The sequence below is a fragment of the Ambystoma mexicanum genome, chromosome 6q, assembly GCF_040938575.1.
Source record: "Ambystoma mexicanum isolate Mex_15411 chromosome 6q, UKY_AmexF1_1, whole genome shotgun sequence".
In the NCBI taxonomy this organism is placed as follows: Eukaryota; Metazoa; Chordata; class Amphibia; order Caudata; family Ambystomatidae; genus Ambystoma; species Ambystoma mexicanum.
In genome coordinates this window covers 1192935337-1192950553 of record NC_090937.1, presented here as the reverse complement: position 1 = coordinate 1192950553, position 15217 = coordinate 1192935337, and positions in this window count along the sequence as shown.

Genomic DNA, 15217 nt, shown 5'->3' with positions numbered 1-15217 from the left:
CCAGCGGTAATAGCGCAACCGACAGATTTAAGGGTTACCGCCAAACTCGTGATGAGGCCCATGTTTTTGTTGGCCCTAGTTGAATCCCTTCATCTGTCACAATTGCAGTAGGTACTTCTCTCTCTTAAAGATCTTGATTTGGGTTCTGTCTCCTGTCCCGGGATGATCTTCTGTTATTTTCCCTGCCATGTTCCCTTCTTTGGCTTCGAACCTGGGTTGCAGGTGTTCTTTGGCTCAACGTTGCTAGTCGAGGATGTCTCTGTGGAGGATCGTATTCTAACAGATCAAACCCTAACGGCCTCAGCCGACTCGCTTCTTCCAACAGGAGCTGGCTTATAAAGGGTGTTGATGGATAGAGGGCTCCTCTGTATTTTCACAGTTCATTGAAGAATTCGACCATTACCAAGTCGTCTGAGGTGAGAAGACGCAAACTCGGCACGTGGTGAAATAGTTGCACCACATTCGCTCTATTCAATAGCAACCCATTTTCTGCCCGCTCCATTCGCTCAAGCAGCAGGACATCCTGGCAGGAAGATTTGAGCCTCTGCTGCATGCCAGTTTGATCCGTCCTATCATAGTAGTTTACTCTTGGATGAGGTTCGTTCATTTGTCTCCCATACCCTATAAGTTTCCTCATTTGGGGAGCTTAAGTGGTGATGTTGGATGAACAGCTGGGGCAGACCGGGGGGCTTATCATTAGGTTCACAACCCTTCTCCCGCGTGCCTGGTGGAAATACAATGTCAATCGTCGGTGGCTCTTAGCCAAGGTCATTTATGATTGCTTGTTTTTGCGCTTGGGTAGTGCTGGGTTGCTAGTCGGGGTAGTTCTCTGGATTCGATCATCTTTGCAGTTGTTCCCCCATTGGTGCTTTATCTTTTCCAAAACCCTCTTTAGTTGTTCTTCTGTTGCCCACAGCAGACTGGACTTTTGGTCGGTTACTGCTGGCTTTGTTTCCTGCGCCAGTAATGAGCTTGTCCTTTTGCCAGCTAATGCAAGAATTTGATCTGTTGGAAAGAATTAAGTTTAGGGTTGCTTGCCCTTTGCTTATTCTCCCCCTCTCAAGGGCCCTGGAGCCTCCCTTCCAAAATCGGTTTGTCCGATATCTCCTCAAATCCTATGGACTCGTTGGCGACAATGTCCTCTGGTCCTTGATCTTCTTCTTGGTCCTCCATTTCTTCCTGATCTGTTATCAAGTATGTCGATAGATCACATAAGTCAACCGAAATCATCTCATCAAGGTCCTTAGATTCCTTTTGTGGTTCCCTAACCATTGGTCGTTGGTCCGTCTTAGTTTCTGGAGCCGTTCTGATCCGCATTACCGTAGACTTAATGGCTACAGCTTCAGTTCTAGGTTATTGTATTGGAACAGAGAGTATTTTTACAAAAGCTTTGCTTCCACTGGATCTAGGTTTAGCTGGTGTTTTCATGTTCTTGGCTTTGGTTGGACCATTTTTCACCCCTTGCTTTTTCCTGGGCCTTATTGATTTTTGGTCGACACTGTTATGGAGCTCTTTGGCCTACAATGTACCACTGACCTTCATGGCTTGATGCTTCTTTGCAGATATTAGGCATATTTTTTCCCCCGATGGTGATAAGTCACTTTCCAGGGCAATAATGTGTTCCTTGTTCATTGCTGTCAGGTCAGGTTACTTTTTGAATATTTCTTCTTCTATGGTTGCAATCGACCCGACCAAGTCTTTGTTCCATTAACATATGTCTTGTGTGGATGAACGTAGTATTTTTTTCATACTTCACCTCCCGTGGTTTTGAAACTTCAGGGTGTTCTTGTGGTCTCATCACCCTGTCTATTTGGCTGAGTTGGTTATCCAGTCGACTTACAGGTACCAGTGGCCTGTCCAAAGGCGAGGTCTGGGCTAACAGCAAATTTTCAACTAGCAAAGAAACAGACCCCTCTAATGCTGTTGACGTTCTCCTCTTTGTTTATCTTTGATAATCGGGTCTACATTAGTATGTAGGAGTTTGGCTACTTTCACCATGCTGTTCTCTAGGTTGCTTTGTATCCCTGTTACGAAGCTTCCACAAATACGGTGTTTGAGTGCAGCAGGTCTGATCCTTCAACTGGTCACCAATCTGCTCGTATAACTTAATGAATGGGCACATAATTGATGTCAAGGTGGCTTAGTTTGGAAGTCATTCTATCGCTGGCAGCCATTGCTACCTTTTCCCTAGTCCAGAGTTAGATCTGCCACCTCTGTTTGGGTGGAATTTGAGTAAGAGATTAGCTTGTTGGAAAACTCTGATGTGCTATCCGCCTTGTGTGTTTGTGTTGAGGCCTCTTGGGTAGTCACTGTCATGCCTTCCCGCAAGGCATCTATCGGTTCCAGTGTGGATCTTTTGTGAAGACCTACTAGGTTAGCCCTGTTTGGTCTTAAGGGCATGTTGTTGGAGGTCAGTGTGGGATCGCACAGACGTTGTAGAAAAGCCCACCGTCTTTGGGCCAAGACTGAATGACAATGAGTGGCTTAATATGTTCCAAGGTTAGCAGTGTTTAGTTTTTAGCAAATGATCTGGGATTTCCTTCATAGTCCTTGCATTACTTGTTAAAGCACTATTAGCACTTTGAGCAGAGTTCACCTGGTGTTTGTATGAAAAGACACTTTCTTCACTGTCACGACTGAAAATAAGCCCCTTGCCTTCCAAATATTGCTTTAAACGTTCCTAAAGTGTGCTGGCAATGTCATACAGGGGTTGGGTTCATTGAGGCAGACCAAATGGCTCCCCCCATCTTCCTTGAGGGGCTGTTCTTTCTCGCGGCCAATATTCTTCCTCTCCCTGTTTCCCCCTCCGGCCACTGTAGGTGTAGGCAGTTGTTCGTGTTTCGACTAGAATTGTCAGGTGGTTTTCCTATGTCCAGGGTTGGCATTGATGGGGCCGATTCCAAAGGTGTCTCCTTTGACACTATCGAGATGGTCTCCCACTCAGAGGTACGGCGGGTTGTTGTTTTTTCCCTAGTGACTTTTATTGCCGAGCCTCGTATAGTCGTTTCATCTCATGGCAGTGAGTCTCTCCCCCAGCTCCTGTATTGCAGAGTTACAGTCGACCAACCCCATAGCAGACAGTTTCTTGCTAGGGGCTGCACATGTGGGGGAAGTTGGGGGGAAAAATTAACAGGACCGTGCACCCTTCCATGTAAACTGCTGTACTATCTGCCACTAGTACGCTTACACTTATCTCTTCCGATGCTCACCTCGAGGTGTGGAGGTGGTCTTTTGCCGTCCGCTGGGCTCAGCATTAGGTGATTCTGCGTTAGATGGTCAGGGGAGTAAAGGAATCCTTCGCTCCCCAGCTAAATATCTCGGCGGATTTCTTCACTTCAAAGGGTGTTTTGGCTCTGTCTCCTTCAGTTGGCAGGATCAAGTTCCCGCCCGGTGCCAGAATAATTTTCTCCTCCCAATTCGGGGCGGCAGGCAGCTCCATCATTTTTGGACCAAGTTTGATAGCCGCAGCTGGTTGGAATTACTGCAGTGTTCAAGTGGTGGAGTGGCAAAGTGACTCGACTGCCTGCCGTGCACCCTGCACCCGGTCACACATTCACTCTGCCTCACTCCACCTCGGTTCCACCGACACTGGTGTATTTGAGGAAGCAGGTGACGCTCTTTCTCGCAATGGTAATGAACAACAGACTGTAGGCAGCACACAGTCACTCTGTCTCACTTATAAATTTAATTGATTTTGACTTGCACACTGTTTATGTGAGTTACTTTATCTATGTGTATATTAGGAAATGAAGAACAAGGCTTTCATTATCCATATGTGTTTAAAGGTTTTTGGAGTGTGAGTATTAAACATTCAGAAATCATTTTTCTTTGAAATGAATGAAGTTTTGTGATATGAAAGAATCTCATGGCTTTCTAACCTTGAAACTAAACATTGGGATGTGTGCCCACAGGAGTGCATTTGGGGTAACTAGTTGGCAACAACGGGTTTATCTCTGTCATGTGGTCGGGGGACCTAACCCAATTTCACCACTAATGTACTAAGCGATTAAAGCGTTATTTGTATAATTTGATTAATTTCAAATTAATAAGTCAGTCGTGCACCTCACCCTTTGTATTCCCCCTGTATCCACCCCTGGTTGCTTCTAGATCGATGTCTTCACAATAGTTGTTTATTTTTCAGCATCAAGTAGTTTTTTAGGTAGATGTTGAGTTTCGAACTACATCTTTCTTTTGTTTGTGGTGACACAATAAACACAATTGAAAATCTATAAACCTCGATCACTAGGATAACTATGGTTGATCTACCTGCATTACACCTTGATAGCGCCAGTCCAACAGTTGTCCCTGATACAGAAAACAAAAGAATTATCATTGAAAACAAGTAATTACTTAATGTATAGCATGAGTACTGTAATTACGTTTCTGCACTATAAATAAATAAAGTTTTGAGACACCTTTGCCTTCAGAGTAGGACTAGGACTTCGTTTTTATGCCTGAAAATAATTTTTTTCAAATGATACAGAAAAATTGAACACTGTGTGTACTTTTTTGGCGACGATCTTGATAATCTTATCAATACTATAATCAACCTGTCATACATCGAGTGAAACCATAGAAATTATTCTTCTATAGTTTCCAACGAAACAAACCAATTACACTTTTTCTTCAATACCATTTCCATTGAGCATGTTTTGGACTGTTACTTTATTCACAATAATAGCAATTTATTTAGGGTTTAGCAGTAAATATTTGCATATGGAACAATTTCCTTGTAACAATAGAACAATGAAAAATCAAATGTGGAGAAACAAGTAAGTCTTTTTGATCTGACCTATTGCCAATACTCGCTCTTGCACTTTCTCGCTCTCTCTTTTTCTGGCTTGTATTCTGTTTTTAGGCACTCTATCTCTCTTAGCAGAAATGAATTAGGCAAATTGCCAGAAGAACATTTACCTAGTTGGCATTAGATTATGCTTGCATTGTTGTTTTTGCTTCCAATAATAGGATATGTTTTATGTCTCAAACTCTAGGTGTTGGTCTGATTTATACCTCTGCTTTGGATTACATCACAGTTGTAGTAAATGCAGTTCAAGAATATTTGAATGAAAGTAAATATGTGAACCATATATGTTAGTGATATTTGAAGATACAGCTTCCATTGTTCTTATGTCTGTATACTGAATGCATTGTAACATTAAACATGCTGTTTAACACGTGTTGAAATAAAATCCACCATGAGAGATTGTTTAACCATAGTCCTGTGCACTTTACAAATTCGGTTACTTTTACAATAATAGGAACATTTTTGTTCTTGATTCTATAATGAAATGCCCAGTCTTTATTTAGTCATTTTTTTATTTATTTTTTTATTGTTTAATCAAAAAATAAGATTTTACAATTCATTATTATTCTAAAGCATTCCATCAGATGAACGAGACAAAACAAGACGGGCTTCCACTTCACTTTTGCCGCGATCGTACAAGTCTGTCACAGTACATTTTATGTGTCTTTGCCAGGGTCCAATATTGTGTCGCGGTACAGCTGGGTGCGGTGATTATGAAACTGCTTGACTCCTATCGTTTAGTAGAGTGTTCTCGATATATTCAATAATTTTGGCCAATGCAATTTGCCATGTAGTTTTTTCGCCTCCTATCAAGCGGCACCACCATGTGTCCTCTTCGGCCAAGATGTCAATGCCTGCCATGCATGATAGATATCGTTGCCTGATGGCACTAGTAGCTGAACAGTGCATGATCAGATGCCTTAATGTTTCTTTTGGTGGATGAGGATTATGTTTACAGAATCTGCAATTGTTCATTAATGCCTGGCCCCGAATGTGGAGAATCTCATTTGTTTTGTATAGATTCAAGCGTGCTTGTAGAATTATATTTCGAACCTGTCTGCTTGGACATTGTTTTACATAGGTTTGCAACTCATTTCTTTTAACCGTGTTGCTCGGTACATGTCGTGTGAGTTTTAGCTTTGCAGCATCGTCTATTGTACAGGCCCAGTCATTGTCTTTTATTCTTTTTAGAATTTTGCATGGATTCACTATGAGTTCCTCCTCATTTGATGCAATGTTGTTTAGCACCACTTGATTTGCATCTTGCCAATCTTTTAACATGTTGCAATTTCTGCTGTCCATTTCACATTTTAGCAATCTGAAGACCTCATTGCTGTGTGCCATTCTACATTTTCTGTATAACATCATCGAATTGCAGGTTACTGAGCATTCTAATGATTGCAGACTTAGTTTGCGTCTTATGGCTGTCCCTGATGTTGATGTCGGTAGATGTAGCACTTTGCGCCAGAACAGTGCTTCTAACTTGGCCGATAGCTGTTTTGGGATTGTGGGCATTGCTTCTACGCCGTATGTTATTGTGGGCACCACTTTCATTTTATAGAAATTTATTGTTGGTACTAAAGAGAATTTTCCAAATTTGCCATCGATGACTTTGGCTTGGGCAGCTAGTTTTTTGGTTTTTGAATACAGTTCTGCTTGCATGGCAGACTCTTTTTCCGAACTGTCCATAATCACTCCTAGATATTCCATCCATCCTCGCCGAGGGTAGAGGGCAGGAGCCCCCCCTCCCATCCCTGAAGCTGCTCTATGCACACGGAGTGCATCCCAGAACCTCGCCGGCACCATCGAAGGGCCTGCCTGACCCTGTCTTCAAGGGTGCCTGACTCCCGCATGCCGGGCGCCGCGCGGCACGAAAGCGAGGCTGATCCTCGCTCGAAGCAGTGTAAAACTGCATTCATCCGCCGGTAGGCGGAACCGCCGGTGGCCAGCACGAAGGCCACACAAAGGCCTGTTCCTGCGCCTGTGCCCCCATTCCATCCATCCTCGCCGAGGGTAGAGGGCAGGAGCCCCCCCTCCCATCCCTGAAGCTGCTCTACGCACACGGAGTGCATCCCAGAACCTCGCCGGCACCATCGAAGGGCCTGCCTGACCCTGTCTTCAAGGGTGCCTGACTCCCGCATGCTGCGCCGCGCGGCACAAAAGCGAGGCTGATCCTCGCTCGAAGCAGTGTAAAACTGCATTCATCCGCCGGTAGGCGGAACCGCCGGTGGCCAGCACGAAGGCCACACAAAGGCCTGTTCCTGTGCCTGTGCCCCCATTCCATCCATCCTCGCCGAGGGTAGAGGGCAGGAGCCCCCCCTCCCATCCCTGAAGCTGCTCTACGCACACGGAGTGCATCCAAGAACCTCGCCGGCACCATCGAAGGGCCTGCCTGACCCTGTCTTCAAGGGTGCCTGACTCCCGCATGCCGGGCGCCGCGCGGCACGAAAGCGAGGCTGATCCTCGCTCGAAGCAGTGTAAAACTGCATTCATCCGCCAGTAGGCGGAACCACCGGTGGCCAGCACGAAGGCCACACAAAGGCCTGTTCCTGCGCCTGTGCCCCCATTCCATCCATCCTCGCCGAGGGTAGAGGGCAGGAGCCCCCCCTCCCATCCCTGAAGCTGCTCTACGCACACGGAGTGCATCCCAGAACCTCGCCGGCACCATCGAAGGGCCTACCTGACCCTGTCTTCAAGGGTGCCTGACTCCCGCATGCCGGGCGCCGCGCGGCACGAAAGCGAGGCTGATCCTCGCTCGAAGCAGTGTAAAACTGCATTCATCCGCCGGTAGGCGGAACCGCCGGTGGCCAGCACGAAGGCCACACAAAGGCCTGTTCCTGCGCCTGTTACGCGCATGGGAGCGCGGCGTGGCCACCCCCCTGCCCAATTTAAACCTCCCTGACCTCCTTCCGCAAAGTCCGAGGCAAGCTATCGCAAGCAAGTCTCCAAATACCCCCATTCATACTAGGTGAACCCACTGTAAGTACTTTGCCCCTGTCCTTGCTCCTTTTCTGACATTGCAATGATACGACTCCCCCTCAGTCGCCTTTACCTGTACTCCATTTTCTACATGGTCCGTCATTCCAAGGAGTAGAATCACGCATGCCAGTACCGGGGACACTACTGTAGGCTTATACTCTGGGCCACTATTATTTGAATGTGTCTCATGCCTCCCTTGAATCTCTCGAACCTTAGAATATCATAAGTATTTTGTGCCTTATGTGCCTTATGGTCGCTTACAGACCATTTCAATTGTGTTGTGCCTTATAAGCGACCATTTCAATTGTGTTGTGCCTTATGGTCGCTTTCAGACCATTTCAATTGTGTTGTGCCTTATGGTCGCTTTCAGACCATTTCAATTGTGTTGTGCCTTATGGTCGCTTACAGACCATTTCAATTGTGTTGTGCCTTATGGTCGCTTACAGACCATTTCAATTGTGTTGTGCCTTAAGGTCGCTTTCAGACCATTTCAATTGTGTTGTGCCTTATGGTCGCTTACAGACCATTTCAATTGTGTTGTGCCTTATGGTCGCTTACAGACCATTTCAATTGTGTTGTGCCTTATGGTCGCTTACAGACCATTTCAATTGTGTTGTGCCTTATGGTCGCTTTCAGACCATTTCAATTGTGTTGTGCCTTATGGTCGCTTACAGACCATTTCAATTGTGTTGTGCCTTATGGTCACTTACAGACCATTTCAATTGTGTTGTGCCTTATGGTCGCTTACAGACCTTTTCAATTGTGTTGTGCCTTATGGTCGCTTACAGACCATTTCAATTGTAATATACCCTTTGCTAGCCCACTGACCACTTCAACGGTGCTGTGCCTTAGGGCGCTTCAAATTGTATTGTGCCATACCTGACTTGGGTCACGTCTAATCTAGGTTCACCACTGCCCTGGGTGACAGCCTGCGACTACGCTAATCTAGGGCTGCCCTGACCTTCGCATTCAGCCATTGGGTTATCCCCATCTAGGTGCCGAGGCCTCCAGCCATACCATAGCATCCTCACCCCCTTCCATTATCTCACCAGGCCCACTCAAGCAGACCCTAACTTGTCCCTCTCAACAAGCTCATAGGGAACCTATTCTGGCACCCAGCACCACCATCATGCACATCAGCGTGCGCCTTCTATTGCACCACCTCCTAACCACATACCTTGCCCCATTCACTCAACCACCCAAATCAACTACTCCTACCTTTGAGGTTAATATCCTGGCCTGTTCTTACCTACGTGACCCAGCGTCACCCACCATGACTTTGACACCCTCAACGTGTCCTTCAGCAACTTCCTTTGACGCTCACCACCCCTGCAACCAGATTAACCAATACCTTAATGACCCTGCTCTCTGGCTCAAACACTTTGCCACAAAACCTACCCCTAACCAACCTTGCCCCCTTACTCTCAGGAACAAGAGACTAGGCACCAGATTCCGTATTCGTCCTTCCCGCTCCTACACCACTAAGCAAGCCCCACACACACCACCCAGCCCGCCTTCGCCCTCCGCCACTTGCAAAACTAAGACCTCAGGGGTTAAATTGCCTGTGTTCAAGGGTGCCCTCATCAATGCTAGATCCCTCACAGCACACGCTCTTGACATAGCCGACCTTATCACTACTGCCAACCTTGACTTCATTGCCATATCCGAAACCTGGCTACATGCCGCCTCTGGCCCTTCTCTATCCTTGGCCTTACCGCCTGACTATGGCATTACACGCTGTGACCGCTCCTCTGCCCATACTAGAGGCGGTGGCGTGGCATTCATCCACAAAAACTCCCTTGACCTAAGAGTGGTATCCGACTCCAAACTCGAATCAGCTGAACTGCTGACAATCAAATTACTACTAACACCTAACCAAACGGCCACCCTTCACCTTATCTACAGGCCCCCAGGGCCGGCACCCACCTTTGTCAGCGAAATTTCCACTCTTCTTCTTGACAATACAAAAAACAACTCCCAAACAATAATCCTAGGTGACCTCAACCTTGGTCGCGGCGACCCTAAGGATCCTGTAGCAACTGATCTGGAGTATGCTCTTACTGACCTTGGCCTTACCTTGTACTTACAAGAACCGACCCATATTAAAGGCAGGACCATTGATTGGTTAGCCGGCCCCAACTGCATCATCCAGGTCCTCAATAACTCCCCCTGCTTATGGTCTGACCATCACATCATAACATTTAACATTGAAGCTTCCCCGCGAGCCCCAACACCTATAGCCCCAGCCCTCCCACCCGCAATAAAAAAAATATAACAAGAGAACATCTCCTCCCACTGATACTCCCCTCTCTTAATGCGGCGACCAACGCCTGCTCTGATCCCACCTCCCTTGCAGACATCTACAACTAAACGATGCTCACGGCCATTGACACCTTAGCACCAACTAAACTTAGAAAGGCTAAACCACGAGCACACCTCAACTCATGGTTCACTCCACAGCTAAGAATCCTTCCCAAAGCCAAACGCTGCGCGGAAAACCGGTGGAAAAGCCACCCATCTGACGAGCATAAAGACAGCTTCCTCCTCGCCTCCCTCATTTATAAAGACGCCATCATCATTGCTAAAAAAAGAATCGCTTAATAATCGTATCACACAAGCCGACTCTAATTCCAAGGAACTCTTTAGAGTCCTAAAAGAGCTCGAAACCCCAGTATTCCCGCCAGACACTTGCACAAAAGACCATCATCCTCCCCCACTAGGCCCACCCTCTCCAACTCTGCCAACATCAAACCCTTCACCTTTGCACCTCTCACTATCATCGAAGTAGAAAATATCATCCTCAGGATGAAATCTTCCAACTGCCAAGGTGACCCGTGCCCAGCTCCCATCATTAAGGACTCCGCCCATGACCTAGCCCCTTTCATTACAGCCTTAATTAACTCTTCCTTTGAAACAGGTATTGTCCCGGACAACCTTAAAGACGCCTGGGTGATCCCGCTACTAAAAAAACCTTCCCTTGACCCAAACATACCTACGAATTTCCGACCTATTACTACAGTACCATTCTTGCTGAAGATACTGGACCGTGCAGCTTACCTGCAGATCCAAAACTACCTTGAATCAAACAATCTGCTAGGTCTACGACAATCCGAATTTCGGCCCAGACACGGGACCGAAACGGCTCTATTAGACCTAAAATCCCAGATCGAAGTCCTGAAGGACAAGGGCAAATTAGCAATGCTATTACTCCTCGACCTTTCCGCCGCATTTGATTTGGTTAACCACCAGATCCTTTGCAGGCACCTCCACTCTGCTGCCAACTTCTCTCCCTCCGCAGCGGCCTGGATCAAATCCTTCCTGAGCAACAGATCTATGAGGGTCTTTGCACCCTCCGCTGCCGCAGCTCCCTCCCCTATTCATTGCGGTGTTCCTCAGGGCTCTTGCGTGTCTCCTACCCTTTACAATATCTTTACGAAACCACTCTTCGATGTGCTCGATTATCTGGGTGTCTCCTACACCAACTCCTGCGGACGACACCCAGATACTCATTCCCATCTCGGGTGATTATCTTGCTGACACCAAGGCCCTCAATGACGTCTACTTGGTCATCCAAGCCTGGATGGCCCAGCACCAGCTATGTCTGAACGACGATAAGACGGAGCTACTTATTCTAGGTACTTCACAACGCCTGAGCAAACTGGAGCCATCCTATCAGTCATTCATCATAGACGGCAACTCCATACAAGTCTCGAAAGACACCAAAACACTAGGCTTTTACCTGGATTCCACCTTTTCCTTGTCAAGACAAACTAATGCAGTCAGATCCTCCTCCGCCTACACGTGCAAACTCATTTCAGCCTGTAGACCTTTCCTCACCACCCACAATAGCGTCACACTAGCGAGAACACTTATCATGGCAAAAATAGATTACTGCAGTGCCCTATATCTAGGCACCAGCAAAGAAAATCTGTCCAAACTCCAAACCACCCAGAACAATGCAATTCGATCGGCTCTGAACATCCCTCGTAACCACCACATCTCAGAAGCCAGAGCTAGCCTTAAGTGGTAACCCGTGAAGCAGAGAATTTCCCTAAAAACGCTTGCCCTCACGCACAAATGCCTAGCCAACAAGGCTCCGATCTATCTCTGCAGTCGGCTTATGCGCCACTCCACTGCCCGACCACTAAGAATTGCTCAGACTCACTGCCTTACTATCCCTAGGTTTAAGCTCCAAAACCAAAAAGCGGGAGGCACTAGCTTCCCTGTCCTAGCCTCCAAACTTTGGAACACCCTCCCCGCTGCCATCGGAGCTGAAGACTCCTTCAACGCCTTCAAGAATAAAACCAAATCTTGGCTCTTTGACCAGCAATAGCTGTGTCAGACATTGGTCCTACTTACCCAACCCGCCTGTTCCCCTGCACGATTTCCGGTCTGCTATCTTTCCCAACTACCTCAGGGATACTTCCTCTGCAGAGCCTTGGGACACTGTACCATGTGTAAGATATGTAATTATTAAGTTTGTTTATTACGCTGTATTGTTATACTTTTTTGTAATTTATCTCCCTGTATGTTCTTTTCTTGCAACCCTGTACAAATTGCGCCCTGATGCCCCCGGGCCTGATACATACAAATTTAAACTTGGTAATGGTTTCAATGTTGGCTTCACCCAGGTGCCAATTGAAGTTGTTTTTTTGTTTCGTCCCACAATTCTGGAGAATCATGACCTTCGTTTTACTCGTGTTGATTTCAAGGTGATTTTCTACGGCGTATGTTTGGAGAGCAGTGAGTTTCCGTTGGAGCCCAATTTCAGTTTGGTCAAATATTGTCAGATCATCTGCATACAGTAGATGACTGATCTGCAGTGGACCCAGTTTTGGTGGAAAGGCCCTGGTTGATTCTTCTATTTTTTTAATGTCGCCGATGTAAGAGAGAAACAGCGCTGATGCCAACGGGCACCCTTGTTTGACCCCTAGGGCGCTATAAATTTCATCTGATAGCACGCCTTCTCGGTTCAATCGTACTCTCAGAGTAGTGTTGTGGTCTAGCGCTTGTATGGGGGCTAATATGTTCTCTGGACATTGCCAGGCCTTTAGTTTGTTCCATAGTACCTGTCTCTCCACCTGATCAAAAGCCTGAGTAAAGTCGATGTATACTACGAACAGATGTTGCTTGTTCTGGCGTGTTTTGGCTTTTAGCGTGCTGCATGCCAAGATGTTGCAGGTTGTTCCCGACCCGCCTGATAGGGGTCATTACATTTAGCTCCAGCTGCCCAGGTTTGAAATTTGGTCATGAGTAGTGAGGCATATACCTTACCCACTACATCAAGTAAGGCAATTGGTCGAAAGTTCTCAGGATCTGTTAGATTGCCTTTTTTGTAAATCGGAATGATTATGGCTTTGGTCCATGATTGTGGAATAGATTGTGTTTCAGCGCACCGCCGGAAGATCGCGCTCATCAGCCCAGCCCATTCTTCCGGATGGCTTTTCAGTTCTGCATTAGAAATGCCATCTGGTCCAGGGGCTCTCGAGTTTTTTAGTTTCTTGATTGCATCGAGAATGTCTTCTTCTTTTTCTAGATTGATCCACTTAGGACCCTTCTGCTGCTGTTCTTTCACCTGGTGGCTAACTGTTGACCGGAAAACGTTTGTGAAGTGTATCTCCCAAGTGTCTTGATTAATGTTGTTTAGGATTTGGTTATCCAATGTTTTATCTGCCTCACGTATTAGTGTCCAAAACTTCCTGCTGTTGTTGGTAACAAGGGTTTTGGTTATTTGTTCCGCATCAGCTTGATGTAGTTTGTGTCTATGGAATTTCACCCAATCTTTGTATCTTTTTTTTATATCCTTAATGTCCTTTGACATGTCTGTGTTCGGCACCTTGTAGGCTAATCTTAGCGCTCTCCTATATTCGCGCCTTTTCGCGACCAGTTCTTTATTGTAGACATGTTTGCTAGTTTGCTTTGTGATGGCCTCAAGGTGCCTTCTTTGTTGGATATACGGGATCAGTAATGGTTGGTAATCAATGCCGTCTATTGCTTCTGAGTATGTGTTTGCATTATACTCAGTAGTCACTTTGCTAATATCTTTGGCTTTTATTCTTAATCTTGCTCCTTGCGCAGTGGGCACAATCTGGGTGGTATATGTCGTATTTTTATTACTGGTTAGCATCCAGGCAGTTTCGAGCAGGTTGTGATCGCTCGTGGGAGTGCGACGCACATTAAAGAATTTTGTGATGAGAAGTAATGACTGTGAAACAAAGATGTAATCAATAGTTGAGATTGCGGGTGGACGCTCCCATGTTGGTGGTCTGTCTGCTGCAGGAAAAGCTTCATCAAGATTGTGTAGCCCATATGATTTACTAAAGTTTGTCCATTCTTTGCCTCATTGTGCGGACGCCAGTTGGGCAGCCATTGCTTTCTTTGACTCTTTACATATGGCATTTAGGTCTTCACACATTAATATGGCTGTAGTTGGATGTTCAGTTGTGACTGCTACGAGCAGATTTTCACATTGTTCGATGAATCTTTTTCCAGATATTGTTGCAGGATTCCTGTATAGGTTGACTATAATGACATAGCCTACTTCAGGATTTAGATTTGTCGTGCCTTGCAAGGAGACTAGCACTGCTAGCACTGCTAGCATCGATTGATTTGCCACAAATGTTTTTTCTACTTGTACTCCTGTTCCAATACGGCAGGCTATCATCAAGCCAGATGTTGGACGCCCTTTGCTGCCCCTTGCTGCTGGTGCTAAAATAATCTAGTATCCCTCCATCGATGGTGCTTGTTGGAGCCAAGTTTCCTGAAGACAGATGATGTCAAATTCCCCTAGGTTTGGTTCCCCTGGAGCTGTCAGATGGGAGTGGCCTCGAGTGTTCCAGGAGCAGAGGGTTAGTTGTGTTGTGCTTTCCTGGGCCATGCCGCTTGTCGCTGTGCCGTTATTCATGGATGGCTATTTCATACGGTGTGTATTAAGAACTTTCGGCAGCCAAGCCCATAGGCCTGATTTGGAGCTGCCAGGAGCTTCCTTTTTGTTAAGTGAGCTCTGTGTCAGCTCCATTACTTGTGTATTTGTTTTTTTTCGTTAGCCTTAAGGTGTTATCTGATCGTTGTTCTTTGACTTCTTGACTTCTCTATCTTGCTTTGGAGGATACTTGCTTATATGAAGGTGTACGATGTTCTCTCTTTTCTTCATCGTGGCTGGCCTTATAATTTGGTAAGGCTAAATCAGCCGCTTTCTGTGATTTCTCTGATGATTTGTCTGATTATCAGGCTCTTGAAAGTCAGAATGTCCCATCATATAGATGTCAGAGTTCAACAAGAACCAGACGTGACAAATCAATACACAAGGAACCGCTGCACAAAAATGTAAAGACAAATCATCAGAGAAATCACAGAAAGCGGCTGATTACCTGTTTCTCCACATTTGATTTTTCAATGTTCTTTTGTTACAAGGCAAACGTTCCATATTCAAAT